Below are 14,144 nucleotides of genomic sequence, written 5' to 3'. Positions count from 1 at the left end.
CTTCCAGAGAAATAAAGCAGAGAAGTTGCCCATAGCAACCAATCTCCTTCCAGCTATCTTTTATCTATCACAGGCTATATAATGACAGACACTGATTGATTGATTGATATGGGCAATTTCTCCCCATTAATCTTATTACAGCACATAATACAAGGTTATGAAACCCTCCGACTGGCTGATTTTTAAGGGGCGAGAGAAAAAAATGCTGAATTTCAGCAGCGTGTAATCCCAGCAGGGCGACGCGGGTGATCATTTTACACCCTCAGATGGAGAAAACAGCTCAGAACAAGATCAAACCCTACAATTATTAATATAAAATGGTGCTCGTTAATTTATTTAAATCAAATAGACGCCCTAGGAGGGATAAATCGTGACTGTAATTATGTACGCTACTTGCGTTCCTTACAGGATACATGTTTATGGGGCTTTCATTATTCTGCATTAGTGCAGTAACACCGCCAGTTATTCTAACTGTGAATACTAGTTAAAAAGCAAATAAAGAGTTCTCTCTAAAAACTGGAGGGGGGCAGGAACGGGGCGTTGACGCCGCATTTTGTGGCCGTTGATGCTCCTTTCAAGGGGCGTGGTCCAGACAACACAAGAGTTTTCAGACCGTTGCTGGGGCAGGTCGCAGGGGCAGACCCTGCGACCCAAAACATGGTGGGTAGATGTGCGTTTTTTTCCGCACATCTACGATCAGGTCTGAATTACCCTCTATGTACTAAGCCTTGGACAGAAATAAAATGGAAAGAGATAAAGTACCAGCAAGTCAGCTCCTAACTGCCACGTTACAGGCCGTGTTTGCAAATCACTTACCAAAATATGGGGTTTATTTACTAAGCCTTGGAGTGAAATAAAGTGGATGGAAATAAAGTACCAGCCAATCAGCTCCTAGCTGTCATTTTTCAAACACAGCCTGTAACATGGCAGTTAGGAGCTGATGGTTGGTACTTTAGCTGCATCCACTTTGTTTCCATCCAAGGCATTGGCCCACACCGCAAACACTGCACCCATTTTAATACCTGTCCAGAGTCCAGCATCGGGCACTGTGGTTACAGCACAAATTGCCGCAAAAATGGCCGCCGCACATGCGCGGTAGCCAAATTGAGACCTGCACATGCGCAGTAGACTCCGGCACAATGTCGGAGTCTACAGCGCCGTACAGAGGAGGGGCCCCACCCGGAGGTGCACACGGGTCCCCTCCTCTGTTGAAACGCCCCTGATCCAAGGCTTAGTAAATAGACCCATATGTAACAATAATAATTCTAATAATAATAGTAACAATCTAATACAGTGGTTCTCAAACTCGGTCCTCAGGACCCCACACGGTTCATGTTTTCTATGTCTCCCAGCAGCTGCACTGTGTATCACCAACTGTCACATTTAAAAAATATACAGGTGACCTGCAAAACATGAACCGTGTGGGGTCCTGCAGACCGAGTTTGAGAACCTGTGATCTAATAAATATAGGGGGTCATTCCGAGTTGTTCGCTCGTTGCCGATTTTCGCAACGAAGCGATTAAGGCGAAAATGCGCATGCGCATGGTACGCATTTTAGCACAAAACTTAGTAGATTTACTCACGTCCGAACAAAGAATTTTCATCGTTGAAGTGATCGGAGTGTGATTGACAGGAAGTGGGTGTTTCTGGACGGAAACAGACCATTTTCTGGGAGTGTGCGGAAAAACGCAGGCGTGCCAGTATAAAACGCGGGAGTGTCTGGAGAAATGGGGGAGTGGCTGGCCGAATGCAGGGCGTGTTTGTGACGTCAAACCAGGAACGAAACGGGCTGAGCTAATCGCAGTGTAGGAGTAAGTCTCGAGCTACTCAGAAACTAAGAATTATTTATTCGTAATTCTGCTAATCTTTCGTTCGCAATTCTGCTAAGCGAAGATACACTCCCAGAGGGCGGTGGCCTAGCGTGTGCAATGCTGCTAAAATCTGCTAGCAAGCGAACAACTCAGAATAACCCCATAGACACATAGACATAAATGTGGCAGAATAACGGTTAGCTATTTATTTACATATATACAAATCTGACGGGGAAGCAGAGTCATTTCAGCACTATAAGGAATGTAACAAAAATTGCAAAAAGGAAATAAGAGCGGCTAAAGTAGAAACTGAAAAACTAGTAGCAAAGGAAAGCAAAGCAAATCCCAAAAAATTCTTTAAATACATCAATAGCAAGAGATTAAAAAAGGAGAGTATAGGCCCTTTGAAGGACACGTTGGGAGTCTTAAGCAAAAATGATAATGACATAGCGAACACACTAAATGAGTTTTTTTCAACAGTATTCACTAGAGAGGACCCAATTCAGGGACTGACACACAATCTCAATAAGGACAATATCACACTGATAGGTACTTATTTAAGCGAGGAAGTAGTCTGTCACCGATTAAAACATTTAAAGATTAATAAATCACCAGGGCCCGATGGTATTCATCCAAGGGTTCTAATGGAGCTTCACTCTGAACTGGCAAAACCGCTATCTCTGATCTTTGAGGATTCAGTTATATCAGGTATGGTTCCCAAAGACTGGCGTATAGCGGAAGTAGTGCCTATATTCAAAAAGGGAAGTAAAGCTGAACCAGGTAATTATAGACCAGTTAGTCTTACATCTATAGTGGGGAAAGTATTGGAAGGTATTCTAAGAGATAGTATTCAGAAGTTCCTTGAAACCAATAAGGTCATTAAAAGGAATCAACATGGGATTATGAAGGACAGATCCTGTCAAACCAACTTACTTGGCTTTTATGAAACAGTAAGCGCAAACCTAGATCAGGGTAAAGACGTGGATGTAATCTTTTTAGACTTTGCCAAAGCGTTTGATACTGTACCACACATGAGACTTATATACAAGCTACAAGAATCAGGGCTAGGAAGCACAATATGCACTTGGGTCAAAAACTGGTTAGATAATAGGAAGCAGCGCGTTGTGGTTAATGGATATTTTTCAACTTGGACTGAAGTGCTAAGTGGTGTGCCGCAAGGCTCAGTATTAGGACCGCTATTGTTCAATATTTTCATTAACGACCTAACAGAAGGTCTAGAGAGCATGGTGTCAATTTTTGCAGATGATACCAAATTGTGTAAGGCTATAAATACAGAGGAGGTGCCGAGTCTCTTCAGAACGACTTAGTTAAATTAGAAGCATGGGCAGCCAAATGGAGAATGCGCTTCAACACAGACAAGTGTAAGGTAATGCACTGTGGTAACAAGAACAAAAATTACACCTACCTACTAAATGGGGTAAAACTAGGGGATTCTGTACTGGAAAAGGACTTAGGTGTCCTCATAGATAGCAAGCTAAGCAGTAGTACCCAAAGTAGGACTGCAGCAAAGAAGGCTAATAAGATATTAGCATGCATAAAACGGGGTATTGATGCTAGGGACGAGAGTATTATACTCCCATTATATAAATCACTAGTGAGGCCACACCTTGAATACTGTGTACAGTTCTGGGCACCGTACTACAAAAAGGATATCCTGGAGCTTGAAAAGGTACAAAGGAGGGCGACCAAACTAATTAAGGGCATGGAGACGATGGAATACAAGGAAAGGCTTGAAAGACTAGGCATGTTTACATTGGAAAAGCGGAGACTAAGAGGGGATATGATCAACATCTACAAATATATAAGGGGACAATACTCAGAGCTTGCGCGGGACCTGTTTTTGGTTAGATCAACACAGAGGACTCGTGGACACTCGCTCAGGTTAGAGGAGAGGAGATTCCGCACAATACGGCGTAAAGGCTTTTTCACGGTAAGGACAATACGTGTTTGGAATTCCCTGCCCGAGGGAGTTGTAATGGCGGAATCTGTCAACACCTTTAAGAATGGGTTAGATAAATTCCTATTGGATAAGGATATCCAGGGGTATGGTGCATAGTCATGCATTATAGTTACTATTTAGTCAAATCATCATGCAGAGGACACCACAAATAGGTTGAACTCGATGGACAATTGTCTTTTTTCAACCTCAGATACTATGTTACTATGTTACTATGTTACTATGTCAGAGAAAGACAGGATGGGCAGAATTAGCACAATGCACCACAACAACCAGCAATGGGGGTCATTCCGACCTGATCGCACGCTAGGTTTTTTCGCAGCGCAGCGCTCAGGACAGAACTGCGCATACGTATGCACCGCAATGCGTAGGCGCGCCGTACGGATACAAAGCGGATCGGTGCTGAGCGATGGATTTAACGAAGAATCCATTCGGACGGCCGATCGCAAGGAGACTGACAGGAAGAAGGCGTTTGTGGGTGGCAACTGACCGTTTTCTGGGAGTGGTTGGAAAAACGCAGGCGTGTCCAAGCATTTGCAGGGAGGGTGTCTGACGCCAATTCCAGGACCGGACAGGCTGAAGTGATCGCAGCGGCTGAGTAAATTCTGGGCAATTTAGAAATTGCACAACACTTTATTGTGCCGCTTGGCTGCACATGCGATCACACACTTGCAAAGCAAAAATACACTCCCCCATAGACGGCGACTATCTGATCGCAGCGCAGCAAAAAGTAGCGAGCGATCAACTCGGAATGACCCCCACTATGCATTGTAAGCGGATACCGCCCAAGGTGCGCAACACAGCTATAACACCGCCAAGGGGCATCCACTCACCTTCTAACCTGACTACCCACCCGTATGATGCGTGTCGTCACTCTGTGACTCACGTACATAACAGATGACGATTCTCCGCACTTCCCCCGTCTGATGTGTGGGAACCTGGGGACCTGTAAATACAAATGATAACCGGTTCTTCATATGTCACCAGACTGGCAGCAGAATACATCAGAAGCGACATGCCATCAGCGCCACCTCCTTGCCCAGACTTGAAGGGCACGTAACGGCAGCAGCTGCTCCGGGAAAAGAACAGAGCTATCTTTAGCCTCCTGGCATGTCGGGTCACACTGCACAGCGTCCTCACAGTACGTGTCAGGTAGGCAGAAAATAATTTCAAAGCCATTCAGCATACTGTGCTCATTCTATTAGATTTTATATATTATATATTATATTATGTTTTATATTCTCTATTCAGTTTCATTCTAACTTTCTTGTTACAAATGGTCGTGCAAAACAAATAGTGATGACTGCGACGAAAGCTGTTGCTAGGAGACGACAGTTTGTCGCAACAGTATAAGGAGAGTCGTCAATTACCACGTGAGATCAGAACGCAGATGGCAAATGAACGGGTCAATTTATTAAAGGCCAAAGTTTTGAGTTTGAGTTTTCACCGGAGATAAGGGTTTACCCTGTACATCAACGCCGTTACTACCGGTGATAGCAGTACTCGCTGGCGATAACACGGGGAAGCCTATTTCACGCTGACGGCATCGGTACAGTCACCAATATCTGTATTATTATTATTGGCGGCTGGTAATGCTTCTCCCCTTACAGAAACCGCACGCTCCATTTCCCCCAATCTCTATAATTATTATTCTGCTACTTCATGTGTGATGTTCTGCCCGCACCTCTTAGATTGTAAGCTCATCTGGTGCAGGGCAGTTCCTTGCTGAAAAAGTCTCCTGGAAAACTGCACATGAGGGAACTGTGTCATGTAAAGGGGTCTAGCTGGCATCTGTAGGGGCAAAAATGGGTTCTGTTATATGTTGGGGCATGAAGTGGTCTGTTGCCATATACATGAGAGGGCACAAATGCCATATAAAGGGGCATGAGGGGGCTCTAACATATATTGGGGTTAGGAGAAGGGTCTGATGACATAAAGCTGCAATTTAAGGGGCTCCAGCTAAAATCTTTGCCTCTAACCCTTAGGTAAGATGTTGAGGCAACGCTGTGCTAAGGTGGCATTTATTTCCGAAAGGGAGGGCATAGGGCACCAGCTGAAAGGGGGAGGGGATAGGGTACCAGCGCTGACTAACTACAGCCCGCAACACAGCCACGGAACGTTTCTCATATGCATATACGCCCTATTGGCGCACAGGTGCCGCCCAGTAACTCCTATCCAGCCATCGCAGTGAACAGACTGAGATTGTGTACAAGTCAGAAACGTAGGTTGTTATGGCTCCAGAGCTTCTCGGGCGCCATTACAACTTAATGATATCTGTCCGCATGAATCGGAGAGATGGCAGTGCGGAGGGCGAGGATTACTGTCATTGGATGTAAACTCTCCACTAATCAGGAATGACAAAGGCGCACCAAAATGAGAGGTCCCACCGAACGCCATGACTGGTGTGTAAAATACTGGTGTGACAAATAGATGACTTTGTGAATAGATATTAAACAGTATATTTTTTTACTACAATGCAGACAAGGCAAATCATACAACGATTAAAAATAAAATGAAACGTATAACCGGTTAACAGTTTTGAGTCTGCAAAGAAAAAAAAAGGGGGTGAACCTGGTTTATTTGTGTTACGAACGCGAAACCAAAAAATACATGATATCCCAAAAGTATGATGCGGAAAGTATAATGAAATTTGTATGATTCTGATTTTGATCTACTTTAGGCGAGATACACATGTAACCTGATAAATGCTTATTGTAGCCTAAGAGAGGCGTGAACACACAGGCCAATAGGAGTATAGGTATCCGCGAAGTCATTTTCCCCAATGGTAATCTGCTTCGGCTGGTGCTGAATCTATTCTCCCCATAAATGTGCCCCGTGGAGATAGCGATGTTGAAGCTCCTATGGGATCAGTATGATTTGCCGATGGATGGGATGCCGGCGGTTAGAATATCGACAGCGGCATCCCATCCATCAGCAGTGGTGCAAGTAGAAAAAAATCCTTAGCGGTACTGTGTGACAAAATTGGGTGTGGCCACATGCCACATGGGGCGTGGCCAAAAAAATGGGCCGTGATACACATATGAGGGGCCAGATACACATATGCCCCCAGCAGTGCCAGATATACTCCCACAGTGCCAGATATACCCCCACAGTGCCAGATACACAAATGCCCCACAGTGCCAGACACATTTTCCCCACAGTGCCAGATACACATATGCCCCCAGTGCCAGATACACATATGCCCACCAGTGCCTGATACACATATGCCCCACAGTGTCAGATACACATATGTCCCACAGTGCCAGATACACCCTAACAGTGCCAGATACACATATGCCCCACAGTGCCAGATACACCCTAGCAGTGCCAGATACACATATGCCCCACAGTGCCAGATACACCCCCCGATAATGCCAGATACACATATGCCCCATAGTGTCAGATACACATATGCCCCCAGTGCCAGATAAACATATGCCCCACAGTGCCAGATACACATATACCCCCAGTGCCAGATACACATATGCCCCACAGTGCCAGAGACACATATGCCCCACAGTGCCAGATACACATATGCCCCACAGTGCCAGATGCACATATGCCCCACAGTGCCATATATACATATTACCCACAGGCAATATATCGCCCCCGGCCCCACCACCTCCCTCCACTGGTCACCTGCTGCTTCTGTGTCAGGGGGAAGAGGAGAGCTCAGCGCGGTCCCTCAGTGCTCAGTCCGACTCTGTACATAGCTTCAACTGGGCTGGTATATTGCAGATTGTGGTGCTAATGGGGCTGATGTATCAAAAATGCGATGTCTTTTTCATGACTTTTTTCAAAGTATGTATCATTTTTTTAAATAAAAAAATGTGATTGTGAAAAAAGACCCAAAATGCAATAATGATCACATTTTACTTTTCGGTATCGATAATGCTTTTTTGCTGCGTAGGTGTCTTCATCGCATTTTGAAAAAATTAATTGAATTGCGCATGCTCTGTTACAGATCCAGACATGCGCAGTGAGTTCCTCGGTGGCGTTCAGCATGGGTGTTTGTAGAATAATATGGCAATATTAATGTTAGGCGCGGCGGTCTTCGGCCGTGCCCTGACTGTGCAACGGTCACGGCCGCCGCGCCTCTCTCCTTCCCTGTCCCCCGCACGGCACCTAGCAACGCCAGGACGCCGTGCGCACGATAGCCGCCGGGTCCCTGGCAACGCAGGACGCCGTGCGTGCAGGGCCGCCGGGTGCATAGCAACGGGGACGCCACAGGTGGACCGCATTCCCCGTTGCTAAGAATAGTTAATTAGGTTGCTCGTGCAGCAGGGCAGCTGCACGGCAACTAGTAATTAGGGTCTGGGGGCTGGTCCTGCTGGCCCTCCTGTTATTGGCCAGCAGGGCCTTTTTATGTGAGCCAGCACACTGCAGCCCCGCCGGTGATAGCTTCTTGTATGCTGTTCCTGCCTTGCAGAACTCTGTTCCTGTCAGCAGTGTTTGGTGGATCTTGCTCCCTGCCCTTTGGTACTTTGGAGGTCCGAAGCCGGTCCTGGGAATCCTTCTAGTCCTTGCGAACCTGTTTGTCATCTGGGGTTCTCGCCCGGTTTCGTGAGTAGCGGCTTCTGCCGCGTGTTGCGGCCTATGCCGCTTAGTGTTTACTTTACTGTGAATTGGTGCATTTGCGGAGGTTTCCGCTTTCACTGTCCTCCCCGGAACTCGGCGGTGCCGTGTAGGGGAGTGGACAGTGGTTTCTTTGTAGTTCTTTTCCTTTGGCGGCGTGCCGCACATACGTTTAGTTTTTAGGTAGTTTATAGCCCCTAGCGTGGTTGTTTCAGTTAGAGGTCCCGTTGTTATTACCCTATCTCAGTTCACGCCTTGTCTCTCTTTAAGACCTGAGGGGGCATCGGAGTTGGGCAGACCTAATCCGCCCTTCAAACGCGGCTGCCATGGGCCCAAGAAACCATAGTCGTTCAGGCGTGAATTGATAACACGGGTAAGACAACGGAGGTAGGGTGCTAGGGGCTATTTCCTTCCCATTTCCCAATCCCAGCATTCCGTCTTGGTGCTCAGGACTCACTACATAAGATCTCCCCTGTCCTGAGCATCAGGATCGTAATATTATCACCGGCCCACAAAAAAAAAAAAAAGGGGGTTTAATTTTTTCCGTTTTATTGGTGGGCCTAGAAATTCGGCCTCATGAATCCGGCAGGTTTAGGACCAAACCCCAGTCAGCTTTTGGTTAACCAAATACAGGAATTAACTCAGATGGTTCAGGACCTTACTCTTCGGGTGAGATCGCAGGAAGATCTTTTGCGAGCCTCCCCGAGTATGGTTCCAGAACCAAAGATGCATTTACCTGACCGTTTTTCGGGTAACCGAAAGGATTTTTTTAATTTTAAGGAAGCTTGTAAGCTTTATTTTCGTTTAAGGCCCCGTTCCTCTGGTACTGAGTCTCAGCGGGTCGGGATTGTGATGTCTCTACTTCAGGGTGATCCACAGACCTGGGCGTTTGGGCTAAGAGCGGATGATGCTGCTTTGTTATCAGTAGACGCCTTTTTTAAATCCTTAGGCCTCTTATATGACGACCCAGATAGAGAAGCATCAGCTGAGAGTCACCTGCGTGCCCTTAAGCAAGGCAAAAATCCAGCAGAGGTGTATTGTACCGAATTTCGCCGTTGGTCGAACGACTGTGGCTGGAATGACCCGGCCCTGCGCAGTCAGTTTCGCCTCGGTCTGTCGGAAGTGATTAAAGACAGTCTCCTTCAGTACCCCGCTCCTGAGACTCTAGACAAACTCATGGAGCTCGCTATTAAAATTGATCGTCGTCTCCGAGAGCGGAGGGCTGAAAGAGGAACAACTTTTAGGCCTAATCCATGTGTATATACTTTTCCTGAGAACGTCGAGGAGCCCATGCAAATGGGTCTCTCCCGGCTGTCCCCAGAGGAAAGAACCAGAAGGTTAAGTTCTGGTCTTTGTTTGTATTGTGGTGGTAAGGGACATATTGCACGTAACTGCCCGTACAAGCCGGGAAACGCTCTGACCAAGTGAATTGTGAGGGGGTTCACTTGGGTCTGCAGTTAATCTCCTCTAATAATTCTCTATTAGTTCTGGTAAAGATTTCCTTTGGCAGCCTCAGTTCGTTGGTGTTGGCCTTCGTCGACAGTGGAGCTGCAGGAAATTTTATGGATTTAGCTTGGGCTAAGGCTTTAGGCGTTCCACTTATACCCTTAGATAGACGTATCACCATGCACGGCTTGGATGGGGGTCCGCTTTCCAATGGGGTTATTACTCACCGCACACCTCCAGTATTGCTGACAGTGGGGGCCCTACATTCAGAAGAAATAGAATTTTACCTTACACATTGTCCGGCAGTTCCAGTAGTTTTGGGTCACCCCTGGCTTGCCTTTCATAATCCCACCATAGATTGGCGGTCTGGGGAGATTTCCCAATGGGGTCCTTTTTGTGTTAAGGAGTGTATTTCCCATCCTCTCCGGGTTGCGGCAGTTACCCCAGAACTTATTCCTCTGGAATATCAGGATTTTGCTTATGTGTTCTCCAAGGGAAATGCGGACGTTCTGCCTCCCCATCGGTCCTATGACTGCGCTATAGATTTAGTTCCCGGGGCCACTTTACCTAAGAGGAGATTATATGCCCTCTCCGGGCCAGAAACCACGGCTATGGATAATTATATCCAGGAAAGCCTGAAAAAAGGCTTCATTAGGCCTTCGAAATCTCCTTTGAGTGCAGGATTCTTTTTTGTTGAGAAAAAAGATGGGTCGCTCAGACCATGTATTGATTTTCGGGCTCTGAATAAAATTTCTGTTAAAAACACCTACCCTTTGCCTTTGATTTCAGTACTTTTTGATCAGTTACGCTCTGCCGTTATCTTCTCAAAAATCGATCTTAGAGGAGCTTACAATCTCATCCGAATAAAATCTGGGGATGAGTGGAAGACGTCTTTCAGCACACAGTCGGGTCATTATGAATACCTGGTGATGCCCTTTGGGCTGTCAAATGCTCCTGCGGTATTTCAAGACCTCATCAATGATGTTCTTCGTGACTTTCTTGGAAAGTTCGTTGTCGTTTATTTAGACGACATTTTGATTTATTCTGAGTCTATGGAACAACATATTACCCATGTGCGTCTGGTTCTTCAAAAACTACGGGAGAATCATTTATACGCAAAACTAGAGAAATGTAATTTTCACATCACGGAAGTGTCCTTCTTGGGGTATATTATTTCTCCCCAGGGATATTTCATGGAACCGAAAAAACTCCAGGCCATCCTCAATTGGGCGCAACCCACAAATTTAAAAGCAATTCAGCGCTTTTTAGGGTTTGCAAACTTTTATAGGCGGTTCATTCATACCTTTTCTGATTTGGTCGCTCCTATAGTAGCATTGACTAAAAAAGGAGCGGACCCTTCCAATTGGTCGCCTGCAGCCGAGTCTGCCTTTTGGGCCTTAAAGCAGGCCTTTGTCTCGGCTCCTGTTCTCAGGCACCCTAACCCGGAGCTCCCCTTTATAGTCGAGGTAGATGCCTCAGAGGTTGGAGTGGGGGCTATCCTATCTCAGGAAGATCCGGAGTCTCAGGAATTACACCCTTGTGCCTTCATGTCCAGGAAATTCTCCTCCGCAGAATCCAACTATGACGTTGGTAATCGAGAATTGCTGGCAGTTAAATGGGCTTTCGAGGAGTGGAGGCATTGGCTGGAGGGAGCTAGGCATACTATTACAGTGTTTACTGACCATAAGAACCTGCAATATATTGAGTCAGCTAAACGGCTTAATACTCGGCAGGCACGTTGGGCATTGTTTTTTACTCGTTTCAGGTTTATTATTACCTTCAGGCCCGGTTCCAAAAATACTAAAGCTGATGCCCTGTCACGTTGTTTTCTTCCGGTTCACAATAACCATCCTGCTACTACCCCCATAGTTCCATCATCTGTCATCCGGGCAGGCCTCACACAGGATTTATTTACTCAGTTAGTCCAGCTTCAACAGTAGGCTCCTAAACCGACTCCTGCTGATCGTCTCTTTGTCCCTGAATTTCTGAGAGGCACTGTTTTAGCTGAGTTTCATGACAACAAAGTCTCTGGTCATCCAGGTATCACTAAGACCTTGGAGTTAGTCTCTCGCTCGGTGTGGTGGCCTAGTCTTTCTAAAGATGTAAGGGAATTTGTCCATTCCTGTCAGGTTTGTGCACGGCATAAGGTTCCTCGTTCATTGCCGATCGGGCAACTCGTACCTTTAGCCGTTCCTCTCAAGCCATGGTCACATATATCCATGGATTTCGTGGTGGACCTTCCTCTTTCAGCCGGATTTCGAGTCATTTGGGTGGTAGTAGATCGTTTTAGTAAGATGGCTCATTTCATTGCTCTTCCCCGATTACCCTCTGCTCAAGGGTTGGCAGTCTTGTTTCTCCGTCATGTGTTCAGGCTCCATGGGTTGCCCAGGGATATTGTCTCTGATCGGGGTCCGCAATTCATTGCTCGTTTCTGGAAACGTTTTTGTGCCTCATTAAATATGAAACTCTCTTTAACATCTGGGTACCATCCACAATCTAACGGACAAACCGAACGAGTTAACCAGTCATTAAAACAGTATTTACGGTTGTATTCGGCCAAACTCCAGAATGATTGGTCTGAATTTCTTCCGTTAGCCGAATTTGCTTATAATAACTCTTGTCATTCTTCCACCAAGGAGTCCCCATTCTTTTCAGTCTTTGGCTTTCATCCTAGAGCCAACTCTTTTTTTCCTCATTCTCCAGTCTCCTCGTTGACCTTAACCTCCCATCTCAGAACAATTTGGAGAAAGGAGCACCTTGCCTTGAAAAAAGCTGCCTTCCGAGAAAAGAAATTTTCTGATAGGCTCCGACGTCCTTGCACTTTTAAGGTGGGAGATAAGGTATGGTTGTCAACTCGCAACATCAAGCTCCGACAACCTTCGGCTAGATTGGGACCCAAATTTATTGGACCATTCCTTATCATTAAGAAGGTCAACCCAGTTGCTTTTCGGCTACGCTTGCCGAGATCTCTCAAAATTGGCAATACTTTTCACTGTTCTCTTTTGAAACAGTATTTTTCTTCCAGGAGATTTCCTCGGAGGACTTCCCAGGGTAGATCTCCGGTGGATGTTCAGGGGCAACAAGAGTTCTTGGTGGAGAAGGTTTTAGATTCTAAGCTTTCTCGGGGTCGGCTCTATTTTTTGGTCCACTGGAAAGGTTATGGCCAGGAAGAAAGATCTTGGGTGTTGGATAAAGATTTACATGCTCCCAAGCTGAAGAGGATTTTCTTTCAGGAGTTTCCTCAGAAACCTGGCTCTAGGGGTTCTTTTACCCCTCCTCAAGGGGGGGTACTGTTAGGCGCGGCGGTCTTCGGCCGTGCCCTGACTGAGCAGCGGTCACGGCCGCCGCGCCTCTCTCCTTCCCTGTCCCCCGCACGGCGCCTAGCAACGCCAGGACGCCGTGCGCACGATAGCCGCTGGGTCCCTGGCAACGCAGGACGCCGTGCGTGCAGGACCGCCGGGTGCATAGCAACGGGGACGCCACAGGTGGACCGCGTTCCCCGTTGCTAAGAATAGTTAATTAGGTTGCTCGTGCAGCAGGGCAGCTGCACGGCAACTAGTAATTAGGGTCTGGGGGCTGGTCCTGCTGGCCCTCCTGTTATTGGCCAGCAGGGCCTTTTTATGTGAGCCAGCACACTGCAGCCCCGCCGGTGATAGCTTCTTGTATGCTGTTCCTGCCTTGCAGAACTCTGTTCCTGTCAGCCGTGTTTGGTGGATCTTGCTCCCTGCCCTTTGGTACTTTGGAGGTCCGAAGCCGGTCCTGGGAATCCTTCTAGTCCTTGCGAACCTGTCTGTCATCTGGGGTTCTCGCCCGGTTTAGTGAGTAGCGGCTTCTGCCGCGTGTTGCGGCCTATGCCGCTTAGTGTTTACTTTACTGTGAATTGGTGCATTTGCGGAGGTTTCCGCTTTCACTGTCCTCCCCGGAACTCGGCGGTGCCGTGTAGGGGAGTGGACAGTGGTTTCTTTGTAGTTCTTTTCCTTTGGCGGCGTGCCACACATACGTTTAGTTTTTAGGTAGTTTATAGCCCCTAGCGTGGTTGTTTCAGTTAGAGGTCCTCTTGTTATTACCCTGTCTCAGTTCACGCCTTGTCTCTCTTTAAGACCTGAGGGGGCATCGGAGTTGGGCAGACCTAATCCGCCCTTCAAACGCGGCTGCCATGGGCCCAAGAAACCATAGTCGTTCAGGCGTGAATTGATAACACGGGTAAGACAACGGAGGTAGGGTGCTAGGGGCTATTTCTTTCCCATTTCCCAATCCCAGCATTCCGTCTTGGTGCTCAGGACTCACTACATAAGATCTCCCCTGTCCTGAGCATCAGGATCGTAACAATTAAT

This window comes from Pseudophryne corroboree, chromosome 4 (genome assembly GCF_028390025.1).
Source record: "Pseudophryne corroboree isolate aPseCor3 chromosome 4, aPseCor3.hap2, whole genome shotgun sequence".
NCBI classification, from domain to species: domain Eukaryota; kingdom Metazoa; phylum Chordata; class Amphibia; order Anura; family Myobatrachidae; genus Pseudophryne; species Pseudophryne corroboree.
This window is presented reverse-complemented; position numbering follows the sequence as displayed.